This window comes from Tiliqua scincoides, chromosome 2, assembly GCF_035046505.1.
Source record: "Tiliqua scincoides isolate rTilSci1 chromosome 2, rTilSci1.hap2, whole genome shotgun sequence".
NCBI lineage: Eukaryota > Metazoa > Chordata > Lepidosauria > Squamata > Scincidae > Tiliqua > Tiliqua scincoides.
In genome coordinates this window covers 199,632,456-199,638,567 of record NC_089822.1, presented here as the reverse complement: position 1 = coordinate 199,638,567, position 6,112 = coordinate 199,632,456, and the positions used below count along the sequence as shown (strand labels likewise).

Sequence of the window (6,112 nt, the reverse complement as noted above, 5' to 3'; positions counted from 1 at the left end):
GAAATCATGTGGTGAGTTCTGCTCCCCTAACCACCATTTTCCTGGAAAATAAAAATTACATCTTACGCTATTTACAATTTCAGGGCAGATTAAGAACACAGAGACAGCCTCATAGGGGAAAGAAAAATAAACCCCAAATTGAATGCTGTACTGTATATATTCAAGCTGAACAAATAACCAATGAACATTTTTTTCAGCAGAGGATGTTTAATATGATGAAGAGTATTCTTGATTTGATGAAGAGTATTCTTTGCAACATGCAGCAACTGTTACCCTGCACATGCCTGATCTTGTCTGATCTCGGAAGCTAAGCAGGGTCAGGCCTGGTTAGTACTTGGATGGGAGACCGCCTGGGAATACTGGGTGCTGTAGGCTTATACCATAGTCTTTCGAGACTGAAGGTTGCCAACCAACATTCTTTGCAACAACAACTGAAAAGAGAATCTCTGTTGTGTTTTGACTGCTTGAGCTATTTCGTTTAGTAAATGTTCAAGCGACATAGTATTCATCATCCAAAGGGCACATGTATACGTACAGGTCTGGCTTCTGTTGCTAGTGTGGGTGGGCAGCTAGCAGGGCCATGGACTGCTGGCTCAAGTCACTGGGAAATGCCCACCAGCCCCAGTCTCCTGTCTCCCCCCATGGAAGCTGGACTAGCCATTTACATCTTACCCATAAAAATTAGGCAAGTGATGGCCATGTAAGGTATGGTGCTCACTGTGGTATGGTGAATCCAGGCCAAAAGAAGCAGCTTGCATTAGGTATGGGTTGTATTTGTATGGGTTGAATATACCTGTAGCACCTGTAGCTGTTCCTGTAGCATTGGATTGCACTGCTACACTTCCAACCCAAGGTCCACCGTTGGTCCAAGACAGAGGGTTGGGGTGCTGTATGAGGGGGAAGATGAGATGAGGAAGATGCAGGAGAGTCCACGATAGAAGAGACTGGAAGTGTTCCTCCGTACGGTTTCAGAGTTCCTATGGAGAATGGGCTGACGAGTCACCCGTTTCCTCCTCCACTAGACTGGACTGCTGCTGGTTCTTTTTCCCAGAGAGACTCACTGATGGCTGCCATGTGCTCCTGAAGCTGGTCAACCTCATCACTAGCCAGCAGTAGGGCTTTTAAACTTTGCTGCCTAATGTGCATGTCTTCAGTGTCTTCCCCCACCCCTCTCACCCCCCGCAATATCCGGATTCCGTGTCCTGGTTATCATGGCAATGGGGACACTATCCAAGGCAATGATTAGCCATGTGGATTGTTCCTGCATGGCTTCCATTATCTTACCCAATGGCAAGGCCAAGTGGGGTGTTATTTGGCCCAGGCAAGAGATAGGTATGGTTAACATTACTCTTGGAGCTACATCTGTTCCCAGACAATTAGCTGAGGCAAGATTCAGATTTTTGCCCTGGCTGAAGCTTCTGAACTGTTTAAGCAGGTAACCCCATGAAGACTGCATGGGGCTTAGAAGTTGCATGACTGCATGAATTTAGAAGTTACAAAAGCATGGGTGCTTATGGCAAGATCATGAGAGTCTACGATGAGATGCAGTCATCATATCAGTGATCAGATACAATTATCAAAGGCACTTCTGGCTACTGCTAGTATACTGGCTTCACCAGGAGTAGTACTGGATCCAGGAGCACCCCCACACGGCATATCTATTCTCATAGAGTTAGCATTACTGGGCAGGAGGTCTGGTCTAGAGGGTAGAGCCTCCATTTGCCTGAAGATTAACATCCACAAGGTCGCCAGTTCGAGGCCACCGGCACTGTGCGACCTTGAAGCAGCTGGCAAGCTGCAGCTGAGCTGTTCCATCTGCTCGGAGCGTGGGAGGATGGAGGCCAGAATGTTAAACCAGATCGGAGTGTAACAGCTTGAATGTGGTGGTTCTTGAAAGAGAGAACCTTCTTTCAATTTGTAAAAATCCCTGCGTGGATTTAATAAGCCTGCCTGTGTAAACCGCCTTGAATAAAGTCTTGAATAAAGACCAAGAAAGGCGGTATACAAATACTGTATATTATTATTATTATATTACTTTCACAACCCCTCTGGAATACACTCTATTCAATAACACTGGTCTCTGCACAAATAAGAACATAAGAACATAAGAACAGCCCCACTGGATCAGGCCATAGGCCCATCTAGTCCAGCTTCCTGTATCTCACAGTGGCCCACCAAATGCCCCAGGGAGCACACCAGATAACAAGAGACCTCATCCTGGTGCTCTCCCCTACATCTGGCATTCTGACTTAACCCATTCCTAAAATCAGGAGGTTGCGCATACACATCATAGCTTGTACCCCATAATGGATTTTTCCTCCAGAAACTCGTCCAATCCCCTTTTAAAGGCGTCTAAGCTAGACGCCAGCACCACATCCTGTGGCAAGGAGTTCCACAGACCGACCACGCGCTGAGTAAAGAAATATTTTCTTTTGTCTGTCCTAACCAGCCCAACACTCAATTTTAGTGGATGTCCCCTGGTTCTGGTATTATGTGAGAGTGTAAAGAGCATCTCCCTATCCACTCTGTCCATCCCCTGCATAATTTTGTATGTCTCAATCATGTCCCCCCTCAAGCGTCTCTTTTCTAGGCTGAAGAGGCCCAAACGCCGTAGCCTTTCCTCATAAGGAAGGTGCCCCAGCCCCGTAATCATCTTAGTCGCTCTCTTTTGCACCTTTTCCATTTCCACTATGTCTTTTTTGAGATGCGGCGACCAGAACTGGACACAATACTCCAGGTGTGGCCTTACCATCGATTTGTACAACGGCATTATAATACTAACCGTTTTGTTCTCAATACCCTTCCTAATGATCCCAAGCATAGAATTGGCCTTCTTCACTGCCACCGCACATTGGGTCGACACTTTCATCGACCTGTCCACCACCACCCCAAGATCTCTCTCCTGATCTGTCACAGACAGCTCAGAACCCATCAGCCTATATGTGAAGTTTTGATTTTTTGCCCCAATGTGCATGACTTTACACTTACTGACATTGAAGCGCATCTGCCATTTTGCTGCCCATTCTGCCAGTCTGGAGAGATCCTTCTGGAGCTCCTCACAATCACTTCTGGTCTTTACTACTCGGAAAAGTTTGGTGTCGTCTGCAAACTTAGCCACTTCACTGCTCAACCCTGTCTCCAGGTCATTTATGAAGAGGTTGAAAAGCACCGGTCCCAGGACAGATCCTTGGGGCACACCGCTTTTCACCTCTCTCCATTGTGAAAATTGCCCATTGACACCCACTCTCTGCTTCCTGGCTCCAACCAGTTCTCAATCCACGAGAGGACCTGTCCTCTAATTCCCTGACTGTGGAGTTTTTTCAGTAGCCTTTGGTGAGGGACCGTGTCAAACGCCTTCTGAAAGTCCAGATATATAATGTCCACGGGTTCTCCCGCATCCACATGCCTGTTGACCTTTTCAAAGAATTCTATAAGGTTTGTGAGGCAAGACTTACCCTTACAGAAGCCATGCTGACTCTCCCTCAGCAAGGCCTGTTCGTCTATGTGTTTTGAGATCCTATCTTTGATGAGGCATTCCACCATCTTACCCGGTATGGATGTTAGGCTGACCGACCTATAGTTTCCCGGGTCCCCCCTCTTTCCCTTTTTAAAAATAGGCGTGACATTTGCTATCCTCCAATCTTCTGGTACCGTGGCCGTTTTGAGGGACAAGTTGCATACCTTAGTCAAGAGATCTGCAACTTCATTCTTCAATTCCTTAATAACCCTTGGGTGTATGCCATCAGGGCCCGGTGACTTATTGATCTTTAATTTATCAATGAGGTCTGAAACATCTTCTCTTTTAACCTCTATCTGACTTAACTCCTCGGTTAGGAGGGGCCGTTCGGGCAGCGGTATCTGCCCGAGGTCTTCTGCCGTGAAGACAGATGCAAAGAACTCATTTAATTTCTCTGCCATCTCTAAGTCTCCTTTTATCTCCCCTTTCCCTCCCTCACCATCCAGAGGGCCAACCGCTTCTCTGGCGGGTTTCCTGCTTCTAACATATTTGAAGAAGCTTTTATTATTCCCCTTGATGTTGCTGGCCATGCGTTCCTCATAGTCTCGCTTGGCCTCCCCTATCACCTTCTTACATTTCTTTTGCCACAGTTTATGTTCCTTTTTATTCTCTTCATTAGGGCAAGACTTCCATTTATGGAAGGAAGCTTCCTTGCCCTTCACAGCCTCTCTAACTTGGCTGGTTAGCCATGCGGGCACTCTCCTGGATTTAGTGGAACCCTTCTTTCTTTGCGGTATACACCTCTGCTGGGCCTCTATTACTGTTGTTTTAAGCAGCCTCCATGCACTCTGGAGAGACTGGACTCTTTTTACCCTCCCTTTCAACCTCTTTCTAACCAGCCTCCTCATTTGAGGGAAGTCCGCCCGTCGGAAGTCAAGGGTTTTTGTTAGAGATTTGCCTGGTATTCTTCCCCCAACATGCACGTCAAAACGGATCGCAGCATGATCACTGTTCCCCAATGGCTCAGTAACGTTTACATCTCTAACCAGGTCCTGCGTACCGCACAAAATTAAATCCAGAGTCACCTGTCCTCTGGTGGGCTCCGTGACTAGCTGATCTAAGCCACAGTCATTTAGCACGTCAAGAAATCCGGTTTCCTTATCGTGACCAGAACACAAATTGACCCAGTCAATATGAGGATAATTGAAGTCCCCCATGATTACAACCCTGTCCTTCCTTGTCACCTCCCTGATCTGTTTCCTCATTTCAAGGTCCCCATCAGATTTCTGGTCTGGAGGACGATAGCACGCCCCCAGTATTACATTGCTGCACAAGCCTGGTAATTTAACCCACAGAGATTCTACGGTGGAGTCGGACCCACCTTCAATCTCTACTTTGCTGGATTCTATCCCTTCCTTAACATAAAGGGCCACCCCACCTCCAACATGCCCCTGCCTGTCCCTCCTGTAGAGTTTATAGCCCGGGATTGCGGTATCCCACTGATTCTCCGCATTCCACCAGGTTTCCGTTATGCCCACTATGTCAATATTTTCTCTTGTCACCAGACATTCCAGTTCTCCCACCTTTGCTCGTAGACTTCGGGCATTCGCATAAAAGCATTTATACACGGAATGCCCCAGGGTGGGCTGCTTATTCGCTCCTTTGTCCCCGCATCCTCTCATTGTGCCAAACCGTCTATCACATTCCATCACCCTACCTTTCCTAATTTCTTCTCCTACCCTGCCTTTGTCTTGTTGTTCTCTAACCTCCCCATCCTCATCCCATAGGGATGAGGAGTCCCGAACTGGATGCCCCTCGGCTCCTGTCGGCCTTCCCCCAGGGATCAGTTTAAAAGCTGCTCTGCCACCTTTTTAATGTTATGCGCCAGCAGTCTGGTTCCATTCTGGTTCAAATGGAGCCCGTCCCTCTTGTACAGGCCCCGCTTGTCCCAAAACGTTCCCCAGTGCCTAACGAATCTAAACCCCTCCTCCCTACACCACCGTCTCATCCACGCATTGAGACCCCTGATCTCCGCCTGCCTAGCTGGCTCTGTGCGTGGAACAGGTAGCACTTCAGAGAACGCTACCTTTGAGGTCCTGGCTTTCAGCTTCCTGTCTAAAAGCCTAAATTTGGCCTCCAGGACCTCCCAGCTACACTTGCCCACGTCGTTGGTGCCGACATGCACCACAGCCGCTACCTCTCCCTCAGCACTGTCTACTAGCCTGTCTAGACGAGAAGTGATGTCCGCAACCTTCGCACCAGGCAGGCAAGTCACCATGGGTCCTCACATCCGTCGCAAACCCCCCTCTCTATGTTTCTAATAATCGAATCCCCCACTACAAGAAGCCCCCGACCCCCCTCCCGCCGAGGAGTATCCCGAGTGCGCTCGGATACGGGCCCATCCCCTGGAGAAGGGGTCCCCCCTAGGGGATTGTTTCCCTCCTCTCCAGGATGACGTCCTCCAGTCCCGAGACTTCCCACCCGGGCAGCCGAGGAGCTGCACGCCTGAGGTTGGGACGAAGCCTGATCGTCCCCGGAAGTCTCCCCACGGTCCTCCTCTGGATATTCATAAAGAATCAAATAGTTTCATAATATAACAGAGTTAAAATACACTGTGCTAGGCTGGGTTTCCAGATGTTTCTGCTTAGTCAACCA

General features: G+C 48.4%; 1 pseudogene; it reads left to right on the top strand.

The window, feature by feature from the left end:
* Nucleotides 1-255: 255 nt before the first annotated feature.
* On the top strand, nt 256-375 carry LOC136642430 (5S ribosomal RNA; annotated as a pseudogene).
* The last annotated feature ends 5,737 nt before the right edge of the window (nt 376-6,112 follow it).